An 18585-nucleotide genomic window follows, 5' to 3' on the forward strand; every position below is an offset into this window, starting at 1 on the left:
TATAAACTATGAATTACACAAAATAATGGACGTCCGGAAGGGGGGGGCAAGGGGGGCCGAGGTTCCGCCCGCCTGAAAAATGAATGTCCACCTGAAAATTATATATTTCACACATAGTTTCATTAAAGCCACAGTAATTTATGTTAATTATTATAAATACGTTGAAGGAACATGATAATTTCAGACTGAAATAGTGTTTTTTGAGGGGGCATCACTATGGGGGAAAATATGCCTCCTTTGCCTCCCCTGGAAAAAAATAACTTGCTTGCCCCTCCCTGGAAAAATTCCTGCGGACGTCCATGCACAAAATTGTAAGTAAAATGTACATTTCTAAAAACAGGCTGATATCCCAGAAAACAATAATTAGTAAAATATAATTTACTTGGTTTCAATAAAGCAAAACCATTTCCTAACTATGTACCAAACACAATTGAAAAATCATTCCTATCCATTAATCGTTCCAAGTCATCAAAGAATCCTCTGCCGAAAAGTATGCGGCCTTGTGGACTACAGGACACCATTCTGAAACTAACCAACCTCGCCGAGCCGAGAAGGAAAAGAGTTCATCTCAATCTAACAGCCTGTTTTCCACATAAGTTTTCATGGTACAGTGCTGATATTTTACACGTATTAAGGTGTTCACAAGAAACTTGCAAGTTTGAACTTGGCAATAGATAATAATAATAGATATAATTGGTCAGGTTTTTAGTGTTACTAGTTCGATAGCTCTTTTGTGCATGAGTTTGTGTGTTTCTAAATTCCATGTAAATGTTATCATAAGATTTAGTGACTCACGTTAGAACCAATTTTCTCACTTACTTAGAACCACAAAGCAACAGTTTAGTTTGATGACTGGTAACATGTACAAATTTTCATACCCATAAAAACAGAACATTCAAAATGATATCACATATACGCCACTGAGTGGCAACCCCGCACCCCACCCCACCCAAAACAAAAGGCTTAATTCGCACAGTGAGTAAACAAACTATCTTTAAAGTAACTCAAAGTGCAACAGGGCCTCCCCGATGGCGCAGTGGTAGCGTCGTCGCCTTGTAATCGAGGGGTCCAGGGTTCGATACCCGGTGTATATTCATATAGTTGTTCGGATCCCGCTTTAAACTGTAGGTCCAGTCACAAGTATCCTTACTGTGCATAAAGTGGACAGTTCGGCTGCCTTAAATAGTCTTGTTAGCCTGCTGTGAAATTAGGTTTCACTGGTTTATATTGCGCGGAATCGTTTCGGGCAAAGTGCACGTAGGTTGTCCAAGCGGTGCGAGAAGAAACTTTCGCCCCATTTGTCACCGAGGGAGAAATGCCGGAAGTTCTGGCAGCGGGACAGTTCATTCGCTCTTGTCCTTGGACTGGCTACAAGTCTCCAGCTGGATCGGTTATTGTTTTCGCATGCTGCTTTGCTCTGCGCGAGCCAAAAAAGTGTGAGGCATGTTCCAGTGATTGGGTTTCATTTTTTGAAAAGTCACATCTACGGTTGAAAAATTACTATTACTCTTTTTAAAAAATAGAGGCGATTCGTGTTCCTTCGAAAATATAATCACTCATTCTCATCAGGCAAAAGTGGCATAAAAAGCGAAGTAAAATCAAATCAAATCAATTGTTTTCTTTCTCTTTCATATCTCATACGAGAATATCTTATTTTCTATCCACTGTCTCTTTACACGCCCTCCTTATCTTCTCTCTCTGTCTCTCTCCACCTTCTGTATCCCTCTCTATACATCCTGGCCTCCCCGATGGTGCAGTGGCAGCGTCGTCGCCTTGTAATCAAGGGGTCCTGGGTTCGATACCCGGAGGAGGCACATAGTGGTTCGGATCCCACTTTAAGCTGTAGGTCCAGTCCCAATTAGCCTTACTGTACATAAAGGGGTCTTAAAACATCAACTCAATCCTCTCTATACGTCTTTCTCTCATTTCTATTTTACGTCGCTTTTCTGCTTTCTTAAGCTAAACGCGGCAATGGATGAATGATAATTTGATTAAATTGGTAAAGCGACACTTGCACAGGAACTTCCATTTCCTGGCCAGTACTCGAACCCGGAACCTTTAATGGCGAGATTGCTAGTCGAGCATTGAACACGTTCCGCAAGCGAGTCAGTACATATTACTTATGTTTTTCATTATCTTTTTTCTATATTTTCTTCTATTACTATTTTATTTTCCCTTGCTCTCCGTGTTTCTCCTTGGTTTATCGTCCATCCCTATGCTCTCTCTCTCTCTCTCTCTCTCTCTCCCCAACTTCTGTATTTCTCTACATTATGTCTCTTCCTCTCTATATCATCTTTTCATTCACTCCGCTTTCTTTCTCTCTCTCTTAATTTCTGTCTTCTTCCCCTCTTCATAATTCTCTCTTCTTCCTCTTTCTCTCCAAACCCCCTGTTTCTGTTTCTGTACGTGTATGTCATTCCTGGTTTTTCATTGATCTCTACTTTCTGGTACTCTCTCTCTCTCTCTCTCTCTCTCTCTCTCTCTCTCTCTCTCTCATGATCCTGATTTTCTATCGCTCTTCCACTTCCTACCCACCTCTCTATTTCAATTGTGTTCAGTGTGCGAATTAACGGGGGAATGCCGGGGCTTCCCCACCATAAACAATTTTATCCCCGCCAAAATAAACTTATTTTTATCCCTGCCAGGGATGTTTCATCCCCCTTAAAAATTTGTATACCACGCAAAAATCCACCCTCTGAAGTGAAAGCACAAACACGCCACTGACTGGCATTCTACCCCCAAAGCAATTTGCTTAATTCGCACAGTGATTGTGTTTGTTTGTTTCTTTAACCTCTCTATGCATCAATCTTCTCCCTTTCCATTTTTCTCCTATCTTTCTTTTCTGTCTCTCTTTCACTCTTTACCTTTCCACCTCGCTCCTCCCCCCCTACGTGCGTGTTTCTTTGTGTTTATCACCCATCTCTAGCTTCTGTTCCTCTCTCTCCTCTCTCTTCCATGCTCTCTTTATCTCTGTTTCGCCATCTCCCTCTCAGCGTGGAATTAAACTCAGAATTAAACTCTTGGCAGAAACTTGCACGAAAAATACACCTCCCCTCAAATATTTCCTCCACAGTCACCCTCCCAACAAAGATAGCATTCCTTGCAGATGGGCATGGCGCTCAGCTAAAACCCATAGAAAGCCGTTATTTGTCACAGAGACGCGGGGCATTTTTCAACAAAATTATAAATTAAGATGCTCGGAATTCCACCCACGTAGTGCATTCCGTTTGAGTACGACGGGGGCAGACGGACTTGGTTCCTGACCGTGCAAGAAGGGTAAGTAATTTCCGCGCCGGAAACAAGAAAGCAAACAATATGTCTTCCTCTCCCGTCTGAGAAAAGTCTTATTTTTCCGGCCGACACAATTGGCTGGGGCTGATTTCGTCGCCATGGGTGCACGGAGGCGGGAAATTAAGGAGAACAAAGGCGACTAGCAGCGCCGCGCTGCGGTGATAATTGGAGTTAATTCCTGGAGTAATTAAGCGAGCGAGGCACGATATAAATACCTGGCGTCGTCAAGGTAGTCTGGAAACTAGACTGACGCTTGTTTTGTTCAAACTTGGACACAAAGGAGGAAAAGCAGCATGGCAAGAAATGAGGTAGAAGTTTTAGTGTGTCTGAACGGGTTTCCCGCCAAAAGAAAATTGCATGCGAAGTTTAGACAGTGAAGAAAGAAACGCTATTGGCGTTGAAGGAACCACGTGACCTGTTAACTGGCTGCAAGATAGAACCTGCCTCTCATATTGCAAGACAGTTATAGCGACAACTGTCTATATGGATAACTATTGTTATGCGCAGCTGCTTGTAACAGTTACATTATTTGATAATTGAAGCAGATCACCGAATAACGCTGTATGGCACTTTTGGGAATGTGCTGCGTTACCAGTGGAAACGGATTCGGCCCTGGGGCTACAGGCTACAAGCTGGCCAGTCATAAGGTCGGACGTTGCTCAAAGATTGATATTGTGTTTGCATAAGGTTTTATGCTTTTTCTACTGTAGTCCAGCAACATACAACAGGTTTTATCCGTTTTTCTCGCATTCACTGAAATGTACCATACCGCGTTATTCGTTGGAATGCTTCAATTCTAACTGTAGGTAGCCACTTTTAAAAGTAAGTAGCTGAAACTGTAACACAGATATGTACTTTTTTGCAATAGAAGTAACCTTACGAATATTTACTTAATTGTTAACTTTAATATTTTTAAATGGGGAAGAACTAAATTTTCCAATTCTGTTTCCAACTATTTGTCTTCTCTGGATGCTAAGGTGAAATGATTTTAACGAAAAGAATCGCCTACGGCAAGAAAGCTAGGCGACTCCACAGCTGTTTTTTATCAATGTTTGTGTTTACTGGTTACTTTTTTTACTGGTAACTTTTTCCGAACACTGAACATTCATGTAAAGCATGATTTTGTTTAATGTTTAAACATATCCATACCGACAAAGTTAATACCCAATGTACATAAGTTTCATTTCGCTATCCCTTTTTGTACAAACGTTACGTGCGTACAAAGTCTAGGTTGTGTGACTTCTCGGACACCCTGTAGTTAATTATCAGTCTGTGTAATTTGTTTGCAAAAAAATACAAGCAGGAAAGTTTGATTGATTGATTTGGATTTATTTTACATCGCTTCTACCACTTCTGACTAATCGGGAAGATAAGGATGATATGATGAAGGGACAGTCACAAAGAACATTCATGCCCAGGCTGGGATTCGAACCCTTGACCCTGTTGTCGTAGCGCTCTGTTCCAACCACTCCACGACGGAGGTCGGTGTCAGGAGAAAGTAACTGAAAAAGTAACTCACAGTAAGTTCTCAAGTACCAGTAACTGTACATGAGCTACTTTCTAAAACGAGTAACTGTAGCAGTTACTTTTTAAGAGAAACGTTCCGAACACTGTTGTTATAACTGTAAAAAATCTCTATATATAAAAATGTTGAGTTGTTGATTTAAGTCCACTTTATGCACAGTAAGGCTAATCGGGACTGGACCTACAGTTTAAAGTGGGATCCGAACCACTTGTGCCTCCAACGGGTATCGAACCCGGGACCCCTTGATTACAAGGCAATGACGCTACCACTGCGCCATGGGGGGAGTCCCTCTATATATAAAAATGGATGTATGTGTGCATATGTGTGTGTTTGTTTGTTCAGCAATAACTCTCGAACGCCTGGAGCGATTTCAACCAAACTTGGTACGCGTATCACTTGCGTGGTGGTAATGCACCCCTGGAACCCCTAGGGGTGGTGGTGGGAAGGGGTGACGTAAAAATAATCGAGAACCACCGATATTAAATTCCGCACAAATAGACATCCGTGATTCTATGCAATCCGCACAACGATAGTGTTTCTCGGGTTGTCTAACATTCAGGCTGTGTTGCGAATGGAATCCATAGTTATCGTGACACTACCAATGCGGTTCAACTCCAAGTTCATCACCTATCGGCATGGGGGGTGAGAGGGGGTGAAAAATAAAATGCCACAAATGACCTAGATTAGTGTCGAATCCATAGTTTTTGAAGTCGCTAAGCTAATTGGTGACACTCACGATCACATTTAAAATTAGTTACATTTTACACTATAGTTAGAATTCATTATTTTCCTGTGCAATACAAGATTGGGATAAATTGATTACCCGGGCAACGCCTGGTAATCAGCTAGTTACAAATAAATGTCTGATACAGGAAGAGTGTGTTCTACCGAAACGTTACGTCAAACAGAGGTCTATTTCCTCATACATTTCCTCATATATTTCCTAAACTAAAAGAATACACTTATGAAATGTAGTTGCTGTTGCGTAAGGTAACACGAAATAATTGCACCGTTTGCGAACTACCAAACGTTAGACGTAAACAGGCGAAAAATTTTATTCATAAAATCACTTCATATTTGACAGTATTAGTCAAGAGAGACTCGTGGGACACTGTGTTAAGGTGCTGGAGTAAATACTTCTTATTTTTCTTCCTCGATGAAGAACAATTTTTAAACTAGAGTAACAGTCGTTCTGCTCTTTTTTATTTCTTTTAAATTCTTCCACATTCCTTTCATTCATTCGGTTAAAAATAAATAATAATATTGCTTGCATTTCTGTCATTGACATAGACCAGGCCCATACGTAGGATTTCTTTGAGGGAGGGCCCAGACCCAAATATATATATATATACATAAGAGAGAGGGGCTGTTGCGCAAAGGATTATTATTATTATATAAGAGAGAGAGAGAGAGAGAGAGAGACAGATATTACAAAATAGTTCAAATAGTGCGAGCGCCATTGAAAAGTCATGATAGTTCTATGTTTAGAAAATAATATATTTATAAATTAAATGTTGCGTACTAGGAATTATTATTACAATAAAGAACATGTCTAATTGTGTGTTAAGAATAAAGAGACATTCTCGCATCACGATTGCAGTTCGAAAAAGTCGGGACAGGGATTGAAAGTAACGCACTGTCTGACTAAATCGCTGAATCGGACGTCTGGTAGCCTTGCATCAATGATTATAAAACTAAAACTACCCAATATTGCAGCCTGAAGACTTTTGCGCAAAGAACAGATTCATTTATGTAAGAACAAAATTGAAATTTTTACACATTTCTAATATCGACGATGTTATTTTCGTAGTTATTGATAGGTTCACATTTAAATATTTTTTCAGGGTTCGAGGGGGGCATGGCCCACATGCCCCCCCCCCCCTGGGTACTGGCCTGACGTAGACAGTGGGAGAGAAATTTTGGAGAATCTTTCTATTAACTTTATTATTTACATCCACCTTATGCTCAGATAGGTTTATTGACAATCGTGAACTTTTCGTTTAATATTTGGTTTTAAACGACGGGAGAATATTGGTCAAATTTCCTTTCGTGCTCTTTTGAGAGAATATATACTTCTACAATAGCAATCGCGTTCGGAAACGGTGAAAGAAAAATGACTTGGTTTTCAAAGGCAGACAAGCTTGGTAACGTAGCTTGCTGGCGTTCAAAGTGACTCACTCACGCTATTCAAGGCCGCTTCTTAACGCAAAACGCACCCAGCAAGTTACAAGTGACCAGAGTCGAATTTGAAAGAGAATCTGAAGAATGATAGATTTCATCAGAGTCATAATTTCTGACAACCAAGAAACCTTATTCAATAAGTATTGGGATAGTAATACGTGTATCCGCTCCTTTTTAACAAAGCAAGCTCGAAGACAATCTCTAGGGCCTCCCCGATGGCGCAGTGGTAGCGTCGTCGCCTTGTAATCAAGGGGTCCCGGGTTCGATTCCCGGTGGAGGCACATAGTGGTTCGGATCCCACTTTAAACTGTAGGTCCAGTCCCGATTAGCCTTACTGTGCATAAAGTGGACTTAAAACAACAAATCAAATCAAAAATCGAAGACAATCTGTATTCCATTTGTTTATATTGGCAAATTGGTCAAGCGGAGGTTGTTATAAGGAACTATTTCGTAGATGTTCATGTAACCGTTATAAAATTACAAATAAAGTATATTCACAAGCTTAGATATACTAACAACGAAGAAATAAATCCAGAGTTAAATTTCAAATGCATGTGTATAGAGTAACAGGTGACGGAGGAACAGTGTGGGAGGGAGACCACCAGTCGGTAGGTAAGCCAAGGCCCTCATCGGGCTGTAGAGCTATGGGTTAAATTTAAATTAAATGTGTATAGAGTAATTCTAGAAGTACAGAGCTATATCAGAGTATTGAACTTCTTTTTGCAGGATAACGTTTACAATATTCACGCGACAGAATAATTAAGAACTCCAAGGGAAACAAGCCTCTAGATATTTTCCATTAATAATGTCTAATCACAATAATAAGTTAGAAGAAATAACTCGCATTTTCACAACAACCAATATTCTAGTTTTTCTTCATAACTTCGAAAATTATTTCTCGAAGATATCTGCTATACTACAAGAAAGCAATTCAAAATTAAAGTAAAAGGTCAACTACATGTATACCCAACGAAATTTACAATATTGGAGGGACAGAATACTTAAAAATTGTTGTTCCAATCGAAGGTAAGTGCGTGGTGTAGTGGTTAGAGTTCTCAATTGGGCTGTCAGCGGCCACAGGTTCGATCCTCCACACTAGGTGTTCTTTTTTTTATTCTCCTTTTATTATAAACAAGAGCATGGTAACATTATTTGTAATAGCAGTGTATAGTAGCTACATTGTTCTGCATATGGAATTTATAAAAAATAAACAAATAAATGAATTGACACACATTAAAAGGGATATTTTCATGTATAAGATCGTGAATTATGATACTCTAACGATAATTGTGTACTGCTTCAAAGACATTGACAAATATTAATGAAATAACTATTTATGTTTGTGGCAATTCAGGACATACTAATTTTACCCCTTTCCCACACGAGTTCAATGGAAGTATACTTCCGCAAATATCGATTGAAAAGTTTTCATCATGTGCAATTCTCCATTAAATGTTTTCGCCGAGTCGTACTACATTCGTTTTCTTTGTTACAAACAAGTATTGTTTGCACATTACATGTAGGAGGAGAGTTGCATCTACATTTCACATTGGTCAGCTCCTTCTACTTACTTCTAGGAGCGAAAGCTTGTAGGGTAGTGTTTACCGTCCAGGACTGTCAATCTGATGGTCGTAGGTTCAAACCCTTCCGGTGGCAGAAAATTTTCGTAAGTTTTAGACCTATCCCATTGTGTTAATTGTCCACGCCGTGTGAAACGGAATGATTCAGTTTGGAATTAACGATGGGGGGAGGGGAAATATTGAATTACAAAATCTCCATTTCAACGAACCGAGAAGTGGACAAAAATTGGATAATTCTTATAAATATTCAAATTACGTTCATGTTTTTAGTGGTATAATCGCAGGTAAAATCAAAGATCTTACATGGAAGATTTTACCTTGCTCTGAACTAAGCCAAAAGGCATTTCGAACCGATCTAATACATTTCAAAATGTTATTGAATGTTTCATGTCGATAATTTGACCAATGCATCAATTCTTGACGCTGATACGATATTTTCTGCAACTACCTCTTCTCTTCAGTCCCTTCTGTTCTTCTCTTCTCTTTCTCCTCTCACCTCATTCTGCTCGCTCTGCTTTTATCTCATATCGCCTTCCCTACTTTTCTCGCATCTTATCTCCATCCCACTCATCTCCACCTCGTATCTCCTCTCCTGTCTTAGATTTCCGACTCCACTGCACTCTTCCCCTCTTCTTTTCGTTCTTCTCTTTTTCTCTCCTTTACTTTACTCTCCACTCTCCTCTTCTTTTCGTTCTTCTCTTTCTCTCTCCTTTACTTTACTCTCCACTCTCCTCTTCTCGTCTCCTCATTACATCTCTTCTCCTCGTCTATCCTTTCTTTCTTCTCTCTTCTACTTTTCCTCTTCTCCTTTCGCTATCTCTTTTTCCTCTCCTTTGTCACCTTTCGTTTTCTCTCACGTCTTTGTTTTTATTTCTTTCGCGTATTTTTAAATATCTATTGTGCATGTGGCAACTCTGAAATTGAGCCTAACTCTACACGCAACCCACCAACGCCTTGTGTAAATTGGGTTGCCTAGTTTAAAATGTCGTTGTCCTAAAACTTTTGAGAGACACTGTACAATCGGTTGGTAATTATGGTAATTTTTGTAATTATTATAATTACTATGTAACCACCTATAAACACAAAAATAATTGATGTTCTTTTCTTTAGGTTTAATGAATGATAAAATATGTGTGTGACACTCGTGCAATGATTGGTTCTTGTTTTTATTAATAATGGTAATTCTTGTAATTATTATAATTAGTATATAAATGCACTTCATCTATATAAACGACAAGCGAAGGAGTCATTCAATAACAAAATGATTCTTTGAATTTTAGTAATTTTAGTGATAAAAAAATTATGAGTCTTCCCTCAGGTTTGTACGTCACGGGTAAACTAGGGTTAAAAATTGCTTCTAAAAATTAAAAACTACGCAAACCGAACCGAATCTTGTAACGAACCAGTCTCGTCACAATTTGTACGAGTCGTACCTCTATTTTTGTGACCTTTCTGATAAAAATATGTTATGAGAAATGTATCAATTTAAAAACAGGTTACACCTCTAATTTGGTAAACTTACTTAACATTTAATGTAAGAATATACTTTTAATAGTATATATTTCTTCCACTTGCTTATGCTAGCGTCGCCGACCCAATATAAAGGCGAGAGCGGGGCTAGCATCTCAGTTTGACTCCGTCTGCGGACGAGAGAAGTAGGGCTCTGCCTACGGGCAAGAGGTAAACTCCTCCTAACAGGAGAGAGAAAAGGATATCCCACTCCACCTTCTGGTGAGAGAAATTTACTCCACTTTAGTGTGAGAGGACCCACTCCGCTTTCGGGCGAGAGATATTTAGGTAACCAGACCTTTTTCTTTCATAAAACCCCGTCATCTCGATGTTGGGAAATTCGCGTCTTAGAATCTATTCCTTAGTTTTTGGCCTGTTACTCCGACATGGAAACAAAGCCGTTTCCAATGGTTACTCTAATCTTTCTCTCTTAGATGCTTTGTTTATAAACCCTTTGTGATTGTTTTCTAACAAGAGTACTAGGTATCATATACAAAGTTGTATGGGTTTCTTTAAGGGGTAAAAGTTTTTATAGTTCAACTACAAAAGGCCGTAACTATATAGAGAGGCCCAAATATGAATATATATCTGTATCTGTGAAACTATAAGTTGTCTGTATAAAACTACTGTAAAAGTTCAGTTCTTGCTTAAGTTGGTGATGAAATAAACCTTTATATGTTTAGTTAATTTTGAGTTGTCAATGAACTTAACTGGTCAACCACGTCATTGCCCACTAAGTGCTCGTTTTCTTTTCCCGAACCCTGAGTAAAATGGAGTCTCATGCCTCCGCTGGAGAAAAAGGTTAGCATTATGGGTAGACTTGAAACACTTAGCTAACTAAACTATTCGTCATTGTCCCCCGAAGGACGTTTCAATCTGTTTCCCGAACTTCAGTCTCTGCATATGAGAGCAGTCTCATTTATTTTACGTGTTTTCATCGTGTTCTTATGAGTTTCTATGGTAACGTAAAGGTACCCTGTACATGTGCACATAGCTATGCCATGAAAGCATATAGAGTGATGTAGAGTTAGAGATCCACATATTCTTGCTCTCGGTCATAGTTGGGATGATGTGATCAGCATCACGCCCTCTACCAACTGAACTACCGCGGCTCATTTCTATGAATTCTTTTTTTAAAAAATAGGGTGTGAATTCTCGATCACCCTGTACATCAAGCAAAGTAATTTCATTGAACTATTGTACATAAAAGAACACTAAACAAGACTAAAAAAAAGTGATAATTAAAAAAAAAGGCGATCTACATAGCACGGTCCATCGCTTTGATGAACCGACAGGTTAATTGCATTGCAATGACGCAAAACAAGATGGCCGCTTTAATTACGTCACCCGACGACACTGCGAGAGGGCGTAAAGTGTTTTTAGGGGGGTGGGTGCCCCAGTCAGCTGTACGTGGCGCGCTCCCCATGCAACCTTGAGTAATGAAGTAGAGGTTTTGGTGGTCGCTGCGAGCGAAAATCTCGTAATGAGATTGTCAGTTGTTTTGACAGCCGGCTTGTGGGTACGTGACCAGACAAACTGATACACACGTCGCCTCCTGATCGCTTCGGCTGGGATCGCACGTTATCTTGTCGGAGCGATTTTTCTAGTGTTTCTCCCATTACGTTCTTCTATCTAAATATGGTCCGACAGCCAACATCATCGCTAAAGAGCCTTTTATTTACGAGAATAGACTCGCCTCGCTTAGTGAAGCCGAAACGTGACTCTTCTGTACAGCGATTTTGCCCAAGGTGCAGTTCGACATTGGACAACAGTGCTGTGTAAAGAATCGAATTGTGGAACTACAATTGATTGTTTGATTTTGTGTTTTAAGTCCACTTTATGCACAGTAAGGCTAATCGGGACTGGACCTACAGTTTAAGGTGGAATCCGAACCACTATGTGCCTCCACCGGATATCGAACCCGTGACTCCTTGATTACAAGGCGACGACGCTACCACTCCGCCATCAGGGAGGCCCTACCTACTCCTTTTCAGACTACAATGGAACTGCATAATCAGGTGTCTCTCTTATCGCACAACGCTAGGACAACCTTGTGTTCTGACGTCACTGGGAAATCCTTTTAAGGCTAGACTAATGCCTAAGTTGTTAGGATCAGTTGGTTAGGTTGAGTTGTTTTAGCATATGTAATACATTTGCACTGTATTTATGCTAAGATAACCAAACCAAACAGACCTAACCTAAGAACGTAGTCATTCCTCGTCTGACGTCAGAACACAAGGTTGTCCTAGCGTTGTGCGATAAGGGAGACCCCTCACAGCTGTCCCTATGGAGGGGCAAGATGGTCACTTGCCATATGCCCTTCACCAGATAAAAATAATTGTTTGTGTACAGTTTATTACGAGTTTATTATACAACTTATGATTTTTCCTGACTTCACGGATTGTTTTGACATACTTAAAAATATCCAACATTACCGAAATCATATTCTAAAAAAAAAATACTACATAAAAATCGTGTACAAATATTCCAATCAGCCCCGCAGAAGACCCGTATAATTACCACGATCTAGATGCAGAGGCGTAGGAACGGACGAGCTACATACAATACCCCCTAAATCATCGTTTCTCAACCTATGGGGCGCGACCCACTGCTCGGAAACGTTTGGTGGGTCGCGAAGTCGGGCCCGAAAATTTATTTACTGTCTTAGAAACCTATTACATTTAAATAAGTAATATATGTTGTTTTAACAATTTAAATTCAACCCGTGTTGTACGTATTCTAAACTATACATTCCTGTTATTCACAGGGAGGCATTGACTGCTAAAACTATGCCGAGTGGTTAAGAAACTGTTTTCAACCTTGCGGTTAAAATCGTAAACTTTATCAAAGCTCGTTAAATTCAAGACTTTTTCTGTGCTGTGAACATAAGCATCTTCTGCTTCTGAGAATTGTGCACTTAGATTTACGACTTACGTTAACCACCATTGAACATAACATACCCCAGCTTATGGGGGGGGGGAGGGAAAGGAAGCCCCAACCGTCGTTCAGCGAGAAAAAAAAATATGTTTTCAATTTCAGCATGTGTGTTTAGTTAGATGTTAGACTAGAGTAAATTAGTATTTTCAATTACATATTTACTTTTCTAGAATGAAGCATGTGTAATTTGTTTAAGCAATCGTAAAAGGGTACTTCTTAAAGTACTCGATGATGGCAAAAGTATGATTATAAACTGGGTGCACACCCCTACAAGTAATTCTGCCGGCGCCCATGCTCATGGGTTCCATGAAGTGTAATATCCTTCAAGGATGCTCCCGGACTGAAAAGGGTTGAGGACCACTGCCCTAAATCCTTTGATTCGTATTGTACTCCCTTAAATAATTTGACAAGCGCCAAATGATGCCGATCAAATAATCTTGTTTTCCAATAGATAAAACCACAGTTGCGTGTCCGAGGAGTAGTGGATGTTATAACCTCCCTTAGGCTAAGCATTTCTATTCTGTTTGCATTATCCAAGAAATCGTGCTCTACTCTGAAAATCATGGTCCTCGTGTTTAAATCGTGGTAGCTCTAATTAACTTACCAAGCTAATGGTTGAAATAGTCTGTGAAACAACAGAAGCGAATCCACGAATTTGTTCCTTCTGTTTGCAGGAATTTGATCACGGTTTAATTGAAACATTTCTTTCCTTCTTCAGTAAACATCGCATTGTTTTGTTTTTTTCTTCTTTTCGTTCTTGACAGCAGGCAAATGAAGAGAGAAAATACACTTCGACAGGAAGAAGACGAGAGTAAACAAAAAACTCTTCATCACTGAGTGGAACAACAGCTTAAAATCAGGATAGCGATCAGCGTTGCCGCTAAAAGTATGACCCTCGAGGGCAATTAAATATATCGAAGAAAATGAGGCAAATATGGAACTATAATGTTTAATACAGTTGAGACTGCTTTGTACGTAACTCAGTTCTGCGTAATTCTGTTCATTTGTAAATTACTGTAGGTCCCGAGGAAATACGAATTTAAAATCGTTTTAATTAAACCATCTTTGTACACTTCTGTTCACAAAATATTGCACACTCGTTTGAGTTGAAGTTCAGCTTCTTGGCCGGAGGTACAGCCGAAGTAAGTGTTGCTTTTCTTCCATTTTCGGCTACTCGCAACGATGAAGAGAGACTCAAAAAGAACACCCATGATCAGGCCAAATTCGAACCCGGGGCCCTCGCATTCTAGCGAATTGTGATAACTACTTCGTCACGAACGTCAAAAACGCGTTTCTTTTTCAAATAAATTTCAGGAATATCTCACATTTACATTACTTTGATTGTAAACGTGGAAATTCCAGTTAATTAATATTTACGCTGCAATCTTTCCGTTAGCAGTTTTCTTTGAGTCTGAGAGACACATATGCATATGGTTAAATTGATTGATAGTAAGGAATACTGCTGCTTTCCGAACACTTACTTCGGCTGTACTTCCGGCCACGAAGCTGGACTTCAACTCAAACGAGTGTGCCACTTTTTGTGAACAGAAGTGTACGTAATGCATTTATACGTAATTCGGTGTTGTACGTACTAATTTTCACAAAATACAGTTGATTTGTACGTAACCAAGCTACAACAATGTCAGTGAAGTGACAGTTGCTACTGGTCGGCCATGGAGAACACCAAGAGGAAAAGTTTACACGCTTGACCAGAAAGTAAAATTTATGCGGGAAGTGGATGCTAATCCACATAAAACTAAAGCTGGAATAGCGGCAGATTTAGGCATCACTTATACCCACATTGCACAGTCATTAGTAAAAAAAAATGCTATTTTACACGATTTCTTCAAAACTGTTCACTAATAAAGTAGCAAATGAAATGTATTTAAGAATCAAACTTAGATTCGTTAATTTACCACTTTATGACAGAAATAACCTGTATTACGTATATCTAGCTCCCCAAAATAGATACAATTACAGTATTTTAATAATGATATGACATGGTATCTAAATCTGATTTGTAAGTAATTCTCAGTTACACGTATTATTTTCTCTTCACCTTGACATACGTATAACTCAGGTTCAACTGTATTCTGACTCTGCTATTGTGCACGCGAATCCGAAATTCATACCAACTGCAAAAAATGTAAATGATGAAGATCTGTAACCCTTTTGGCGCGGAGAACGTTTGTCTACGTCCCTATAGTGCACAAATCTCGGATAACGTAGATATACACGTACGATATATATATATATATATATATATATATATATATATATATATATATATAGGATAAAAGCAAGGGCTAAATAAAAATAAAGGAGAAAGGAAACACTCACCAGACAGTGGAAAAATTAGAATTTTTGCTAACTTTGTAGCATCTTCGGTGCGAGAAGAAAGAGACGGGAAGTTGGGGCCCTTCAAGTTCCGTCTCTTCCTTCTCACACCGAAGATGCTACAAAGTTAGCAAAAATTCTAATTTTTCCACTGTCTTGTGAGTGTTTCCTTTCTCCTTCATATATATATACACACACACAGAGTGTTTCAAAAGTCGCGCAACCCAAACTTTGAAAATTTATATCATGAAAACCGTAAGAGATATTTACACCGGGTTTGCTGCATTATAAAACCTCATCGGTATTCAATTTACGAATCACGATCATCATAAAAATACTTTTACTCATATATTTGAGCGGGATCCAATCATATATTTTTCAATGCTTAACATTATCAATTTATTCCATACAGAAAATTAAATAAATTAATAACTGGGGGGGAGGCAGCGTTAAAATTTTTCCTTTCCAAAAATGCATTTTTGAGTGAGAAAACTATGTAAGAAATTATCGGAGAGTCATAATTAGACGTCTCATGAGTGATGCCATGCCAATCTGTCGTTTGCAACAAATAATGATCATGTACAGCATTTGATGGATTTATTACTGGCGATTTTATGGGTTGAGTGAAAAAATGCCATTTTTGGGACATATCTCCATAGCTGGCAACATTAGCAGGTCTAAATTTTGTCACCAGACGCGCCTAAGTATTGTCCATACATTTACGTTAAAAATCAAAATCATAATTTTGGGTCGAAATTTGACTTTCAAGTGAAAATTTCTCCGCACCTGGCAACCCTGCCATTCCAACACAGCTGACGGGAGCTTGGTAAGGGCAAGTCATAAATGCGGCTAGTACACGTCTACTCTTTTATTATTATTACAATTTGGACATTAAGTGTTCCGATTAAATCAGTAAACCAATCATGTACGCTATCACTGGGTAAATAAATTTATGTTATCATTTATCTCAATAAAAGCAATTACAATATTTTAGAAAAACATTGTCCATTTGCTGAACATCTTAACAATATGTGGGTACATTTTTTGGTGTTTAATATTGTTGATTCTTGTCAAGTGGGGCGGCCCCGGTGGTGGAGTGGTTAGCAGAATGCGCTACGACGCCAGGGGTCCCGGGTTCGATTCCTGACCTGGGCACGGATGTTTTTTCACCAATTTCATCATATCATCACTCATCCCCATCTTTGCAAATTAGTCAAAAGTGACACAAAGAGCGAAGTAAAATTAAGCAAATCAATCCATCAATCAAATGTTGTCAAGTCTGTAAACAGAAACAGCCTGGCAACATGTGTCACAGTATAACAAACTCCAAGTTTTTTCGCATGAGGATTTTCAGCGGACCACGTTTTCCTGCTTTGGCTGTTAGCCAGTGGCGGCGATTGGGTTCCAAAACCGGGGGGGCAAGGTGACAAAACTGGGAGGGGCAAAGACAGTACATTTCCCTTCGTATATAAGATTTAGCATAGTGCGGGAGCAAAAGTGGCGAAAACTGGTGGGCAACTGCCCCCTCGCCGCAACTGCTCTTAGCATAACCATTCAAACGGAACCAAGCTTCATCAGTGAAACAAAACGAAATAAAGAATTATGATGAGAGATCGATACCACCTGCAGTACTTCAAGCGTTTATCCTTACCAAGGTTCCGCAGTTCTTGGACAGCGCCAACACGATATGGTTTTAGGGTAGTTTTCTTCACAGCCCTATAAGCACTGGAAAGGGACAAGTCTGCTTGGGACGCAAGTTTCTTCAAGCTTTTGGTTGCAAATTGTTCCAGACATGTACGCACATCCCCAGCTGCCGCAGGGGTTGAAACCTTCGTATTTTGTCACATACACTTCCGCTTTACCAAAATCGACGCACTAGTCATTAAACAGTTGCTTTGTGAGGTAGAGCAGAATCAGGGTATTTTCCCAGGAAAACTTCTTGCACATGAGTGTAACAATGAGTAGTAAAATACTCTTCAACAATGAACGCGCGCTGCTCCAATGAATACGCCATGCTGAATCAACCAGGCACGCAGTAGCGAAGAAAATTCAGGGTAGCCAGGGGCAGCCTAGGATTCTCTCAAGAGTCCAATTTCGGTACAAAATCATGATTTAAGATTTTTCACGTAAATGTATGGGCAATACTTAGGCGCATGTTGCGTGCGTCTGGTGACAAAATTTCGACCTGCTAGTGTTGCCAGCTACGGAGATATGTCCCAAAAATGGCACTTTTTCACTCAACCCATAAAATCGCCAGTCATAAATCCATCAAATGCTGTACATGATCATTATTTGTTGCAGACGACAGATTGGCATGGCATAATCACTCATGAGACGTCTAATTATGACTCTCCGATAATTTCTTACATAGTTTTCTCACTCAAAAGTGCATTTCTGGAAAAAATTTAACTCTGCCTTCCGCCAGTTATTAATTTATTTAATTTTCTGTATGGAATAAATTGATAATGTTAAGAATTGGAAAATATCTGAATGGATGACGTTTTATAATGCAGCAAACCTGGTGTAAATATTTCTTACGGTTTTCACGATATTCATTTTCAAAGTTTGGGTTGCGTGACTTTTGAAACACTCTGTATATATGGAAACGAGTGTGTGTTTCTACTTTCACTTCTCGCCGTCCTATTACCAGTGTTGTTCCGGATTCAGACTGAAAATTCCCTTACGATTGCCCCAAAATTCCCTATCCAACGTTTAAATTTCTGTGTTGTTCGATTCCCTTGACAAGAGTTCAAAACTGGGATCTTCGGCTTAGTAGTGTGTTACATTCACTCCCCCGCCTCCAGTGGTGGACGTAGTATACAGATTTAACCTATATTGGCTTCCATAAAAGACGTGTTTGTACGTATGATACTGAATAAGACCAATGGGGGGTAGCGTTTTTTTTTCTGTCTGTATGCGTGATAAAGCTAAGTTAAAAAGAACAAGAAAAATACGGATAAATTGACGAAAGGAAGTTACAAGCATAAAAATTAGAGATTTATTGGAATCTGTCCAAAGTACAGAATGCCGGGATGATACCCGTCTAGCAGTTTATAGGCTAAAGGCAGTCGGAGCACAATGCTAATCACATCACCTCCATTGTGATCATGAATATTCATGGTACGGTGCTCTAAACATGCCATCAAGAAATAAAGCAATTAAACATCAAGATTCTAGATTTCAACGTCTTAGGACGATCCAAATTATAGGCTGTAAAAATCGGGC

The sequence above is a fragment of the Lepisma saccharinum genome, chromosome 7, assembly GCF_977018435.1.
Source record: "Lepisma saccharinum chromosome 7, izLepSacc3.1, whole genome shotgun sequence".
NCBI lineage: Eukaryota > Metazoa > Arthropoda > Insecta > Zygentoma > Lepismatidae > Lepisma > Lepisma saccharinum.